The 14,865-nt window shown below is 42.2% G+C and overlaps 1 long non-coding RNA gene across 2 annotated transcripts in view; it reads left to right on the top strand.

The window, feature by feature from the left end:
- LOC138064317 (uncharacterized) overlaps positions 1–14,865 on the top strand; it is a 72,882-nt gene extending 58,017 nt beyond the window's left edge. Inside the window, exons 1-3 of one of the 2 annotated variants that reach the window (XR_011137578.1) lie at positions 8,875–9,076; positions 10,560–10,632; positions 11,479–14,865. This is a non-coding gene — a long non-coding RNA (uncharacterized lncRNA). Of the gene's footprint in view, positions 1–8,874; positions 9,077–10,559; positions 10,633–11,478 lie in introns of those variants that run through there. The other variant, XR_011137577.1, reaches the window with a different exon arrangement.

The raw sequence follows: 14,865 nt of genomic DNA, 5'->3' as shown, positions 1-14,865 counted from the left end.
CATGAGAAATCCTAATTTGGGACCCCATACTGCCATTGCCTTCTTCCCTAGCTCTGAGCTACAAAATGTTAGGAGGCCAGCTCATGCTGAAATGCACCCATCTGCTCATTTTATTTTGAGCTCACACATTTTGCCATTGTCGTCATTGTTAGAAAGCAACTAAAGCCGGCAGTGACTGGGTTACTCTGCCTTCCTTTATCTCAAGTGATAATGTTTTCTCTATTTTATTACATTTTCTTGAGATTGTGACTGATTTGCATATTCTCTAACACTTAATTAATGAAGTCACTTTCCCAGTGCCTTGAAAAGTTTTCATTTTTTCCTCGATAGGCCTCAAACAATTACCTCCCACGTTTTCTGCTGCAGTCCTTTTTATTACTTTAATGACAAATAATTGGACAGATTCTGAGTAATGAGGGTGAGAGCCAAAGGACTGTTGCATAGGAGATGGCTGCTTGTTACAAGATGCTTAGTGGTCTCTAAATCAGATAGACAAGTAGAGTAATGATCATCTTGTAGTAATGAGACACAATTAAGAATCGCTGCAGCAAATGACAGCAGTTCATTGAACAATAACCTCCCTATTCCTTTTTTCCAAAGGAGATTGAAGCTTAATTATAGCATTGCCATTTGCAATGCTGTAGTTAAAGTTGGTCAGCATTTCCATTATAAACCTGGTACTTTCAAGGGTTTATAACTCAGATGGAAAAAGAAACAAAAAACTGCTTTGAGCTGGAAACGTCCCTGCAAAGCCTTCTGATTTGTTGTAAAATAAATAAATAAATCATAATAATTAAACAAAGTGGACCAGCTCCATGTCTGGCCTGAATAGGCATCGCTCCATTGATGTGACTGGAGCTATAATAATTTGCTCTTGCTGAGGATCCCGCTCAAACACTGTTTGAGCCTGCATGTACCAATAAATAGAAAGCTGGCACTTGAGCTGCAGAACAGCAAATGCTGCTTTTGAGAAACAGACTACCCCATGCTGCTTTTGTGGTGGGGAAGAAAAGAGGGCATTCGTTGCAGAGCTGGGCCTATAAAGCCAGGTTCTCCAGAGAGCTCAGCTCCTATTTAAACACCTGAACAAGTGGTCAGCTTTTCTATATAATAACTGTTTTAAGTGGCTCCGAGTACTCACATAAGTTTAACTGCTTCTGCTAGATTCATCCTGGATGTGATTCTGGTGTCATAATCTGTCATTCAGTCCATGTGTTGTGGGGTTATTGTCATCGCTGAATAGACCAGGCAGGAAGGGAGAAGGTCAATTGGAAAGCAGGTACCATTTTACATGTAAATATTCTCTATAATGAGCAAAGATTAAAAGAGAGTGAGAGAAGTAAATGGCAGCATAATGAGCTTCTGGGAAAATATGCTGTGCTAGAATGTTTTCCTGAGTATGAGTGGCTATTTAAGTTGCAAGGGTGACAGAAGGAGCACAATTTAGTGAATTACAAATAATGGCTGACTCCACTTATGCACCTTGAACCCTTCTACCTTTTCTCCACAATGAGTTAGAAATAGATGCTTCCACCTCACTGGTGAATTCACTGATTGTTGGCCTGTGCTATAATCTTAAATCCATGTAAACAAGTGTCATTTGCATTTTATAATGTGCATGCCTCAAAAATAAAGGTTCTCTACAAAACCTGGAAGGGTGCTGGGCTTTTTTGTGTAATTGGAACACGTGCTTTGGATACATTATTGACCAATATCTAATTCGATTAAGTCTCTGTAATTATAGGGCATCAGTTACTATAACACACAGTAGCTACTGTTCCTATATAAGCAAAGTAAATTTCTTGAGTTATTGGCTGGATCTCATGTCTGGTGCAGCTGCTTTGGTCTTTTGAGGCAAAACTGTCAAAACTAGTTAAATACCTCTAGTTATCTAGTCTGTGGTACAGGGGACTCCTCTGCTGACCAAAAGACAGGAATAACTTGGTCTTGTTTTGACCCTTTCCTCTGAGCATGGAGTTCACTGATGGAAAGAATTTGGGTTTTCTGGCTGCTACTGAGTGTTGTTGTTCATTAACTTTGCGAATAATCAGAGCCTGGTGCAACCAGAAATGAGCTGGCACTGCTTGGAGAGGCAGTGGGGTCTGCTGTATCTGTGTCTGACTGGAGGGCACCGCTGGGGGACTGGGCCAGTTTCTTGCCTTGAGAAGGAGGATTACGGAGACAGGAGCTAGCTGTCTGCGTTCCTTATGCTTTGGGTGGGCCTGTCAGTGCAAATAACCTGAAAGCTCAATTCAGTTGCTCAGCGTACCCTTATTACTCCTGTATTGCTCTATAATGCTTCATATTGATGCTTTTAGCCCTCAGAATTAAAATTGGAAAAGGTTAAAACTGCTACTTCCTATCTTCAAATCATTAAAATGTTGCACACCAACATTCTTTTTGGGTTTCTTACTGCATTCGCATTAAGGTTTTTTCCCCTGATTAAGAAGGGTGAGCTTTTAGACAAAAAATGATGCAAGAAGAGCTGTTGTAATTGTTGTAAGACTATGCTTTTTGGAGCTTGGGAGCATGTCTTGTATTTGCAATACAGACTGTGCTATGGGGTGTTGGTCTGTGACCAGGTTTCTGATGCATATGAAAAGTATGAATAGCTGTTAACTTTTAATGTTGACCATATTTTGTAAAATATAAGTTTTATCATGGGAATTTATCTGTGTATAGTCAGAATTAAAGTTGACCTTAAAAGAAATCTAAAGATATTAAGGACCAGGTATAAAGTGGGGCTCCCCATGCAGCTTTAGTTCTTCTTTTAACTATTAAATTCCTCCTTTTCATAAGCACAAGTAAGTTCTCAAGTGTGTTCAGCAACCTGATGATGTAAACTCAAATATGTGACAATTGTAATGAAGACTATTACATCCTTTGCATTTGAAAGATGATGCAGGACTTATTTACAAAGGGAAGAAGAAAATTTAAAAAGTTATATGCCAGTGTGCCAGGAGGCCTCTGCAGAACGACCAAACCAGTTGATAGGCATTTTACCCTGGTAAAGTAGTTCAGCAGGCTCCATACACTGAACAGGTTCAGGTGGTAGTATAGGCGTCCCTACTCCTTATGAATGAGTTCACAATTGTAGTGGTTAACAAGTAACAAAGTTTAATGAACTGATGAACAGTAATGATAACAACTATAATAATATTGATAACAACATACAATAATCACAAGGTATTAACTTATTTACAATGGTATACCTGAAGCTTCAGGAAAAAAGTAAACAGAAATGATTATATATTTATACATACACAGGTTTGAGTTTAGAAGACAATCAACAAAGAAAGACACATGAAAGTGGTAAAGTGGGGGGGGGGGGGGGGAAGGGATGAGCAGGCCGCACCCGGAGTGAGGAGCGCTGCTTCCAGGTCAAGGGACCTGTACTCTAAGCAGACCACCTGCAGCCTCCAGCAGAGCCGTCTTCAATCGGGGAATATGCCCTTGCCTTCTTCAGGCCTTGGAAAAGATCGCGAGTGGTGATACCACCACCACCACCCATCTGCCAACCAGCACCTAGGCCCGCTCCCCTTCCAGAATGTTCCCCTTGATTGACAGTCACCCCCACCAATGATTTAATAATGTAAGGGTAGGACACAAGGGCCAAGTAACTAAGGGTCACACAAAGGACAGCATGATTGACAGGACACACAAACCACAAATAAAACCTTTCTAGCAGATCCAAAGCATAACTTTCAATCTATTAAGGGTTCTACTATGACAGCCAGTTATTTCCTTTTTTCAATTTTAGCTTTTGTAAGGGTAAGGCAGGGACGGATACACAAACACAAGGCACACCAGGGTCGATACTGAGCGTTTATTACCTCTGCGTCTGGGCGGGGGTTCCCCAGCGATTTCCCCGATCGAGGCACTAATGGAGCGGGAGAGTCCCTGGCACCGCTGAGCGTCGGTCCAGGGCGAGGAACGCCGGGGGGGCACTATGTGAGGTTTTTATGGACGGCACACATGCGCAGCAAGCACATTGAGCTCATCGCTGCTTCCGATTCAGAGCCCAGGTGCAGCGCCACACTGGCACGGGCTCGGCCGTGTGACTGTGGGTCAGCGTGCCCAGCTGATGCTCCTTTTCCCACGGGACGGTCTGGCTAGCTTCCATCACCTAGCTCCTCGACCTTCCTCCGCATTTTCCCATACAGCTTTAAAATGCCACTTTTAACAACAGTTTCCTTCTTTTCTCCTTTGAGTAGCTTCATTTCCCTTGAAACTCTTAGTAGGACTTCCTAATCAGCTGTAACAATGTTGAGATCTGTACTTTTTCACTTATTTAACTAAATGTTAGCTTTTAGGACAAAGGGAAACTGTTTGCACAGTTCCCCACTTGGAATGGGGGAAAATAATGTGAGTGTTTGCCTCGTTTTGTAATATATATGCTTTTAAAGATGGGTTTGGCAGCTTTAAGTTCATATCCAGAGTACTGTGAAGAGATCTTGTAATGTAAATTACAAGTGAGCTATGTTCTTTCCTTAAGTCTCTAAGAGAATAATTGGTCCATAAATCCTGAAAATCAGGCCTTTGAAAGAGTCCTTGACCTGGGAACCCAGCAACTGAAGATCATAAAGTCAGTAGCCCCTTGTGTTCATATCATTGATAAAGAAAGAGCTTGGACTGACTTTGAAGTATCAATTGACAAACTAAAATGTCTGTCTCTGTAGTATAAAATTCATACATTGTTTTGTGTAGTTTTGAAGATCGGAAGTGGTTCAAAGGGGTAATCTTTAGCTGTGCTACCTGCATTATTGTAGACAGTTCTGGTATTTGTTGCCTCTTTCCCACCCCCTCAAATATTCTCTCTATACTTAAAGAACTGTAAATTTCAAATGCAAATCTTACAGTAAAACTTTTTAAATATAGGTCAACTCCATAGAGTTCTCATAAGAAGGAGTTAGAATGGCATAAAATGATTTCCTTTTCTCCCAGTGTTGGCTTCTAAAATTTGAAGAGAATAAGGAATATTTCTTCCTTCTGTAATCTGTGTAAGAAAAATGGTTGAACACCCTGCACTTCCTTGGCTCCTTTAAAGGCTAAAATGTTGAACTCTGAATTGCTTCAAGTGTGATGTGAATGGTGTTGGAAAAGAAGCTAAGGGCTATGTTTGGTCTTCGTGGACTGTGTTCGTTGACTTTAAATGCACCATTGTAAAAAATGAGTCTGCCTCCGCAGCTATGTAATGTTAGCTCTTCAGCACTTGGTAAATAGCTTGATTTGATTGATAAAGCCTGAAAGTGAAAGGGACTTATTCAGCATATACTGCCACATTTAAAGGTAAATAAAGACAGACTTCATCTTTAACTGCTAATACGTAGGGAAAGGGTGAGTAGATTTAAAAAAAGCAAAACAAATTTTGGCTTATTTGATGGCTTCCTACAAAGTAATCAAAAGCATTAGATACATAGCTAAGACTATGCTGAAGAGAGACTCCTTAACTGGTCATTCTATCCTGGGCCTGTTCTTCACAGGCAGCATGTAAGCATGCATCTGTGTGTGTGTGTATTTATATATTTATTTATTTATTTGAAAAAATTAGTTGTAGTTAGTAGTCCCTGAGCCTATGATAGGTGCCACACAGGCAAGGATGGGAAGCCAGATGGTGCAGCCCATAGAAGAGGGGGTTGCTCTGGGGGGCTCCCCAAGAGTTAACAAACCCCAGGTGCACCATGGCCGGTGCCACCACACTGTGGGGTTGCTGTAGCCCTCCAGTGACACCATGAGTGCTGAGCAAGCCTAGTCAGCAAAGGGGAAGTGACACCGCAGACTCACATCATAAGCATCTAGGTACTGGGGAACTTTGCACTGGGTTATCTGTCGACCACGCGTACTGATATCTGTTGGTATACGTACTGTTATCGACTGAGGCCATCTGTTCTATCGTGTAACTGTGGTCTGGCATTGATCGATTGGATAATGAGCTAAGCCCGGGAAGGATAAAAGGAAGTAAGCCACATACCTCTGGTGCGGACTCGGACTCACCGTCAGCTGGCCTGCGGACCCGACAACCCACCCATCAGCGGGGACGCCCCTGATGCCAACTGCCAGGGAGAACCTGAATCATCTTGGTGCAGCTCGAGCATGGTGAGAACGGTCCGGGGAAAGCTATATCGGAGGGGTGGCCCATAAGGACAAGGAAAGGGCGAGAGCGGTCATTGCACCATGCATCCGTGGCTTAACCATAGAGCTCTGATAGGTGTATTCTATTTTTAGTTCTTTACTATACTTCTTAGCTTTGTTATACTTGCAGATTGTCTGGTGTTAATTGTTTAGCATTGTCCAGCATCTGTCACGTGTAGAACTTATTAGAGCTAAGTGGTTCTACTTGACAAATGATGATCTCAAGTCCAGCGCAACTAACCCCAGAATCCAAAAGAATCCCAGACGTTCCTCTAGTGGTGCGTCACAGTTTACTAGCAGAGTCTGTGGGAGCAAAGCAAGTTAGGGATTGCTTAAGCCAATTAGACGTATGCAGCCCCATGGGACCACGTGGGATGCATCCAAAGCTGCTGAAGCAGCTGCCTGATGTCATTGCAAGGTAGCTGCCATCTTCAAAAGATCATGGTAACTGGAGGAGATTCCTGATGACTGGAAGAAGGCAAATGTCACAATCTTCTTCAAGAAGGGCAAGAAGGAGGATCCAGGTAACCTGGGAAGGTTATGGAGCAAATCCTCTTAGAAGCCATCTCTAAATACATGAGGGACAAGAAGGTTATTGGAAGCTGCCAACATGGATTTTCCATAAATAACAAATAACACCTGACAAACCTGATTGCTTTTTGTGATGAGGTGACTGACACTGTGAACAAGGAGAAGGCAGTGGATGTTGTTTACTTTGACTTTTTAGCAAGACTTTTGTCACAGTCTCTCAAAGTCATCTTATCACTAAATTGGTGAGGTATGGGCTGGATAAGTGGATGATAATGTGGGTGGAAAATTGTCTGGACTGCTGAGCTCAAGGAGTTGATACCAGTGGTGCAAAGTCCAGCTGGCAGCCAGTAACTAGTGGCATCCCTCAAGGATCAATATTGAGACCAAAACTGTTTAATGTCTTCATTAACAACTTTGAAAACAGGATGGACTGCATTCTCAGCAATTTTGCAGACAAAACCAAATTGAGGGCAGCAATTGATAACACTGGAGGGCAGGGCCCTTGTCAGAGGGACCCGAACAGGCTGGAGAAATGGGCCAGCAGGAATCTCGTGAAGTTCAACAAAGGGAAATGCAAAGTCCTGTATCTGGGATGGAATAACTCCATGCACAATAACAGGCTGGGGGCTGATCGGTTGGGAAACAGCTCTTGCAGAAAAGGATCTGGGGGTCCTATTGGACAAGACGTTGAATGTGAGTCAAAGACCAACTGCATCCTTGACTGTATTAGTAGGAGTGCAGCCAGCAGGTCTGGGGAAGTGGCTCTCTATTTGGCATTTGTGAGACTGCAGCCAGAATGCTGTGCCCATGTCTGGGTTCCCCAGTACAAGATACTGAGGTACTGGAGTGAGTCCAGAGGAGTCCACCAAGATGGTGAATGCTGATGGGACTCCTCTTACATTGGTGTGGAATCTCCATCCTTGGACTTGTTCAAGACTCCACTAGACATGGCCCCAAGCAACCTGATCTAATTAGACCTGCTTTGAGCAGGAGCTTGGACTGAATGACCTTCTAGCCTAAATTATTCTATAATTCTATAGATATCGCTGAAATTCATATCTGTAGGTGCTCAGCTTTGCAAAAATTGGCGTGCTTGCTTAATCCCCCTCCCACAACACCACACCACCCACAACAAACCAAAAAAACCAAACAACAGAAAAACACCCAAGAAAACAACCCCACCACACCCACCCACCAACACAACCCAAACAGAAATCCACCACAACCAACAACAAAAAACAAACCCAAAGGAAAACCCAACCAACAACAGAAAAAAAAACAAAACAAAAAACACACACCACCCCAACACCACACCCCACAACACTACAACCCAACATCACTGCAACCCACCCCTGCAACCCACCACACACCACTACCTGCACCACCACAACCCAACAGCCCACCACACCACCAACCCCTGCCCCCACACCCCCAACACCACCCCACAACCAACCACCCAACCCGCAACAGAACCCAACCCCCACAACCCAATGCCCCACAACCACCCACGACACAGCACCCAACGACCCATGACACAACCACTCAACAGCCAACCATGACAGCCAGCCACACAGCACAACACAAGGACCAACGACACACAACACAGCACAACACAACACAATGACCAACAACACAACGACCAACGAGGCACAACACAACAAAACGACCAGCAACGCAGCACCCCCACAACACAACACAACAACCTACAAGGGAACACAACAACCTACAACGCAACACAACGACCAACAACACAACACAATGCAACCGCCCACAACACAACCCAACAACCAACAAAACAAAAAAACCCAAACAAACAAAAAACCTCCAAAACCAACCAAAAACAAAAGCAAAGCAATAAAACAAACAACAACCAAAACCAAACCAAAACCAAGCCAAAACAAAAAAAAAACAAAAAACAAAGCAAACAAAACCCAAACAAAAAACCCAAACAAAAACCAACCAAGCAAAACCAACAAAGCAAACAAAAACCAACCAAACAAACAAAAACAACCAAACAAAAAAACTAAACAAAAGTATGTATCCATGAGAACAGACTTATTATCTTAAAGAACATATGAATGATTATTTAAGAAGTTGGAAGGCCCTATGCTGAGTATCTGAAGTAATATGTCCAGAAGGATTTCATGTGTTAACCTAGTATTAAGCTCAGCTGTCTTGTGTAATTTCTGTTCCTTGCACTTTGCCCCAAACAGACTTTTTTTTTTTTAAATAACCAGCACATGCCTGCTGCCAAAGTTCTGTTACGGAAACAGTTTGACCCTAGGTTTCCGAGGAGCAGAGTCTCACGTACGTCTAGCAGCGAAATTAATTATTTATTTAAATTACGGTACAGCAAAGCAACAGCTCGAGCTGGGTGCCTCTGGGGAGGGACCCCGAACAAAGACATTCTGGGGTAATTATACTCCTTACAGTCTTATTTCCCTGCCTGCCAGTGACAGTCTCTTCCAATCTTCTTTACTGAGTCGGTGGTCTCTTTCCTTTTGATTGGTTCACGTCTACGTCCCGGGACGGTTGCTATGTTCCTGTTTCACAGTGCCTTCTCTTATCCGAAGGTTGACCGTTAGTTACCTCTGGCCATTGTGTGCTGTATCTTATCCGGAGGTTGACGGTTACCTCTGGCCATTGTGTGCTGTATCCTTGAGGGCTGGTTCGAGCTGGGTTTGCAGTCGCATCCTCAGCAATGTCCCTCGAGCTCATTTGCAATTCAGTCCTGTGGCCTGCAGGCTTCGTCTACTTTAGGCACTAGTGCTAAGCTGGGCGAGAGCTAAATTAGCTCCCTTTTCTAACAGTTCTAAGTAGACTTGAAGATTACTTCTTATCAATTTAAGGCTAAATCACTTTTCTGTTTATTGCCAAACTATTTTCTCTAGAAGTCTTCTGAAAATTCTTCCCTGTTGTGCATATTTGTGTAAACACATACATCTTCTAAAGACCAGCAATTATCCCTGTTTCATAATTTTTTGATATCTTTGACTTTGGATTATGATAAGACAATACTTTCTTCAGCAGATTTTTGTCTAATTTACATAGGTGAATAAAGGTGAATGTGTCATGCTGTCTAGGGTAATGGAAATCTATACTAAGTAATATGGGTATGTTTTGAACTCTTAGCAATGTTTTACTCTACGGTTGTATGAGTTTTTTTATTTATTACCAATCTGCAGGTGTTGGGGGGAAAAAAAAGCTATTGAGAAAATGATGCTGATGTGACAAAACTGAAAAATCTGGGGACAAAAAAGCATTGTTGTGTCAGTATTTGAATTGCAGTGAATCAGTGATGCCAGTGAGACCAGAATTTTTTTTGAACTACTAAGTTACCCTTATTTAATAGCTGAATTTTTATATACTCCAATTTGAAAATGACTTTAAACCCGAAGTTTTCAGTTGGATTGTGCTTTAAAATCACTAAAGCATTTTTTTGAAACTTCTGAATTTTGAATTTGAATTTTGAATTTTCTACTGTAAAATTTTGTCCTGTGTAAAGAAGTTCAATGTCGAATGACACTACCATAACATTAGCGTGACAAGAAATGTCATCCAGAAACGGAGTTGGGGGGAGGAAGGGAACAATTTTCATTGAAACAGCAAATGTCAAATACGCTTCTGTTACTCAGTAAAGCTGAGCGTTACATTAATCTCCCTCGACTAGTCTGCCCAGCTTTCCTCTATGAAGGTCATAGCTGACCTGATACTAGTGTTGGTAATGGTCCTGTTTTGAGCAGGAAATCGGCGTAGATGACCTCTAGAGGTCCCATCCAACCAACTTTTCTATGTTTCTGTGACTCTTACTGGGAATGAACTGGATCTAGGAGACTTATGTGGCTGTGACACATTGCTGGGGTGCATCACCTTAAAAATCTTTTCTCCTTTTGCAGGTCCAGCCCTCTTTTTTCTCCTCACAGTATCCAGATGATGACCCAGACTATTGCATATGGATTCCTCCTGCAGGTATCAACCACTTAAGGTTTTTATTCTATAGCTCAAGAGTCTACCTAGAAATCTATTCTGCTATAGAATTTCCTTGTAACATACCTAAATAAATAAATAAAATGTCCACAAATACATTACGCAGACCTCATGTTTTCTGGCATGTTGTGCCCCAGATTTATTTCTGGTATGGCTATGTGGCTATGGAAGTCTTGCAGTGAAATGCTGACGATTTCTGTAGTAGCTTGATCTTGCCAAGTAAATGGACAGATGCACCTGAAGTTTGTTTTTCCGTTTTCTAACACTTCAGAGAGCTAAATCCATTCTTTAGCGTTCAGTGTGACAGGAATTTCCTGTTTTCTTAGTAAGTTCAAAGATTAGCCTTCATTTGGTGAAGTCATGACAGTCATTTTTAATAAGGCTGTTATGGGCTTATAACGTGGACAGGCTCCAGAGGGAATAAGAAAACCGAGCATAAATTTCACTAGAGAAAACTCTAACCTAGTCAATCCTCCTTCAAGGAAAAGACTACACTTCCGTGGCAAATGAATCAAATGGAGCAAAATACATAATTCAATAGCTTAGAGAAAGTATGATCTGGGAGAGCCAAGCCAGTTGTGCCCGTAAGAGGGAACTCCATTTCCTATCTCTGCCAGCTAATAGACTTATCTTCTGTCTGAGCTGGTGTAATGAGAACACCAGAAGAAAAGGAGGGAAGGGAAATATATTCACACACACTTCGAAGTATAAATCAAAAGGTTATTATCCTATTTTTGCCCATCTGGCATGTGCTATCTAGAGACTGCTTCATACTTTGCTACAAATTCATCTCAGAGGAAAAAAATGACTTTCTTCTTTGTCCATTAGGTCAAAGTGGTGATGGCAAGACTCATCTAAATGAAAAATATGGCTACTAAGGTTCAGACTCCAGAGACTGCTCTGATGTTTAAAGGACTGCTCTAAATTGGATTCTTCCTGCATATCAAGTGAGGGATCAAAGTTGATTTTTGAGATGCTATTTCAAATTTAAGGACATCAGTAGCCACTGTGACTATTACCTTTCCTTATTGCATCTGTTCCTAGTTTTCCAAAAGCCTTTTTAAAGATTTCTGACCCTTACCTACACATTCTTCTGCATCTTCCTTCCACTTTTAACCTTGTTCTTTTCATTTGGTATGGACCCGTAGACTCATTTTTTCCTTTTTGTATATAAAGATATACAAAGATGGAGTTAAAGAAAGACACCCTCTGTATACTTACAGGCTTGATAAAATTTATTCGTGCTGGTTTTATGCAATTAAAATGAGAAACACTAGTGTTTTGCTCTATTGCTGCTATTTGAAAATAGTATTGTCAGGGCAAACAGCCTAAAACTCGTATTTTTTTTACTGAAAAACTTTTAATTAAAAAACAACTCTTTCCACTCCTCCCTCATGCAGTTTTTGGAATGCGGTTGCTAGAAAACCGAGTATGAAGGGGACTTGGAATGATGATTATACTGTGTTAAAGGGTGTAAAAACACTCTGAAGAACTGAAGAGGCTGTTGTTCCTTATCTCATATAAGAGGGTAACAGAAGATGCAATGAAAGGATATCCTGGAAAAACTTATATTGAAGTCTGTTCTTTCCCTGTTACAACACAAGAATAATGGGGCATTTTAAAGCAATTTCTAGAATACCATCTCTTAATTTATCAAGAGTATACTTATATACCTAATTAGGCTATGACATTCTTTACCACTGAATGGTGTTAGAGGCAAGAATAAAGTAACATTCAGAGAGTTATGAGGCATCCTTATTAAAAGGTAGCTAGAATACCCCAAAGCAGTGCTGTAAAATTCACTGAAAGAATCTAAATCTCTGTCTCACTACTGAGATGACTTCAAAACTGCTCCATGTTTGGGAGGAGAGGGATACGGTTTCTCCAGTACAGGTTCAGCACCGTTCTTTGTGCTGTTTGCTGCACCTATACTGGATTAGATGGACCAATTGTCCAATTTCTACGCAGAATGGCTTTAGAAAACCACTTGGAGTGGTATGTGTTTTACAGAAACATCATTTTGAAATCTTTTTTTTTTTTCCTCTATGTAACACTGACCATGTTTTTTCATTATCACTTTTTATAAGTGTAAGTTTAAGCCTCTCTTGTCATCTTTTTCCCTGTTTAAATCCCTTTAAATGAACCTTCATTGCAATCACTACTCTTTTGTGCCGGTTCGACCTTGGTGATTTTTTTGGTGTGATCTGGGATTGACCGACTGTCAGGCCCCGCATGTTCTCAGGCAGCCCAGTGACAGGCTGCCCTGACCATTCACCCCTTTCAGTTTATCCAGAAGCTCATCAGAAGAGGAAGCCCCCTCCCACTGCCTTCCCTCCATTTTTGACAGTGCCATACCCCCGTGTTTTTTCATACTGCTCTCTGATGGGCTGGTTGCCATTTTTTAACATTGTGATACACATGTCATCTCAGATCACCTTCTGATTGCTGCATGTTTCTCTTGAGCCAGGAGGTGGTCATTCATGTATAAAAGGATTCGTTTCTCCTGCAGTCTCTTTCTCTGTTTATATATTTCTACATATATTTATAAAAATATATAAAGGAGAGTACAAATATGTGTAAATATTTAATCATACGCAGATACACTTTATGTACTTTTATATGTGTCTACATAGCATACATATATGTTTGATTATCTTTATGTCTATAGACATATATACATGGCAAAGAAAGCCAAGGGTGTCCTGGGCTGTGTTAGGCAGAGTGTTGCCAGCATGTCGAGGGAGTTCACCCTTCCCCTCTGCTCAACACTGGTGAGGCCACATCTGGAGTGCTGGGTGAGGGTCTGGGCTCCCCAGCAGGAGAGACGTGGACACACCAGAGGAAGTCCAGTGAGGGGCCAGAAGGAGGATTAAGGGACTGGAGCAACTCTTATATGAGGAGGGTCTAAGGGAGCTGGGGCTGTTCAGCCTGGAGAAGGAAAGGCGGAGGGGGATCTTATCAATGTGTATCAATACCAGATGGGAGGGAGTAAAGGAGATGGTGCCAGACTCTTCTCAGTGGTGCCCAGGAACAGGATGGGAGGCAACAGGCACGAACAGAAACACAGGAAATTCCACTTGTATATAAGAAAACTCTTTAGCGTGAGGGTGGTTGATAACTGGAGCAGGTTGCCCGAAGAGGCTGTGGAGTCTCCGTCCTTGTAGGTACCCAAACCTGACTGGACGTGGGCCTGAGCAACCTGCTCAAGCTGCCCTGCCTGGGGCAGAGATGTTGGCCTAGATGATCTCCAGAGGTCTCTGCCAGCCCCAACTGTTCTGTTACTCAGTGATATATGCCCATAAAAGTGTAGGCGTCAAATGTATGATGAAAGCTAATGAAATAAATAATTAAAATGTTAATGTGAATAGAAGTAATTAAATAAAAGTAAAAGGCAGGTTCGGGGCCCAGCACTTCACAAGGCCGCTGAAGAAGCCCTGACAGATAGATGGGGAGGAGAAGTTCCAGAGGGCCATGTGGTGCCAAAAGCAGTGTGGGGATATGCACAAGTTAGAGGGTCCTCCATGCCTGAGGGCCATGGACCTGTTCTAGGAAGCCACCAAGGGGCCCTGAGGCCCAGTTCTGTGTGCACCCCCACCCTCCCTTTCCCAGCCCACCCCAGGCCTTCTGTTAAAAGGCATTTACTATGCTCCTGGGGAGGTGGGAAGCTTTGGGGCTATAAATTACCTTTTTGAACCTGCTAAAAGGCAAATTGCTGGTCTCAACAGAAGCTGTGGCAACCTGGCTTGCAAACAAGGATGCTTACACAAGTGGCAAGAAAGCACTGCACAAGATACAAGGTGATTGTAGCAGAGCTGGATGCACAATGGCAGGCAAACTTGGTGGATATGCAACAGTTTTCCGAACATAATGATGGTGTTATGTACATCTGAACGGTGATAGACGTATTATGCAAACATGCCCAGGCCATTGGTCTAAAAGACAAAACAAGTTGTGAAATAGCAATGGCTTTTTAAACCATTTTCAGCAGGCAGCCTGGTTCTTACAAATTATAGCCTGACCAGAGGAAAGATTTTTTAAATCAGCCTTTAAGCAAGCTCTTAAAGCTGTTTACTGTTCACCATTTTGTTGCTAGCAATGAAGTAAAAGCCTCTGTCATGGAGCATTTTAACAGGATGCTCAAAACTGCATATTCTGTCACTGCTCTACCAAAAACCTTGTGAAAGTTGAAAAGCAAAACTTAGAAGAGGCCCAGTA

This window comes from Struthio camelus, chromosome W, assembly GCF_040807025.1.
Source record: "Struthio camelus isolate bStrCam1 chromosome W, bStrCam1.hap1, whole genome shotgun sequence".
Lineage (NCBI taxonomy): Eukaryota > Metazoa > Chordata > Aves > Struthioniformes > Struthionidae > Struthio > Struthio camelus.
This window is presented reverse-complemented; position numbering and strand designations above follow the sequence as displayed.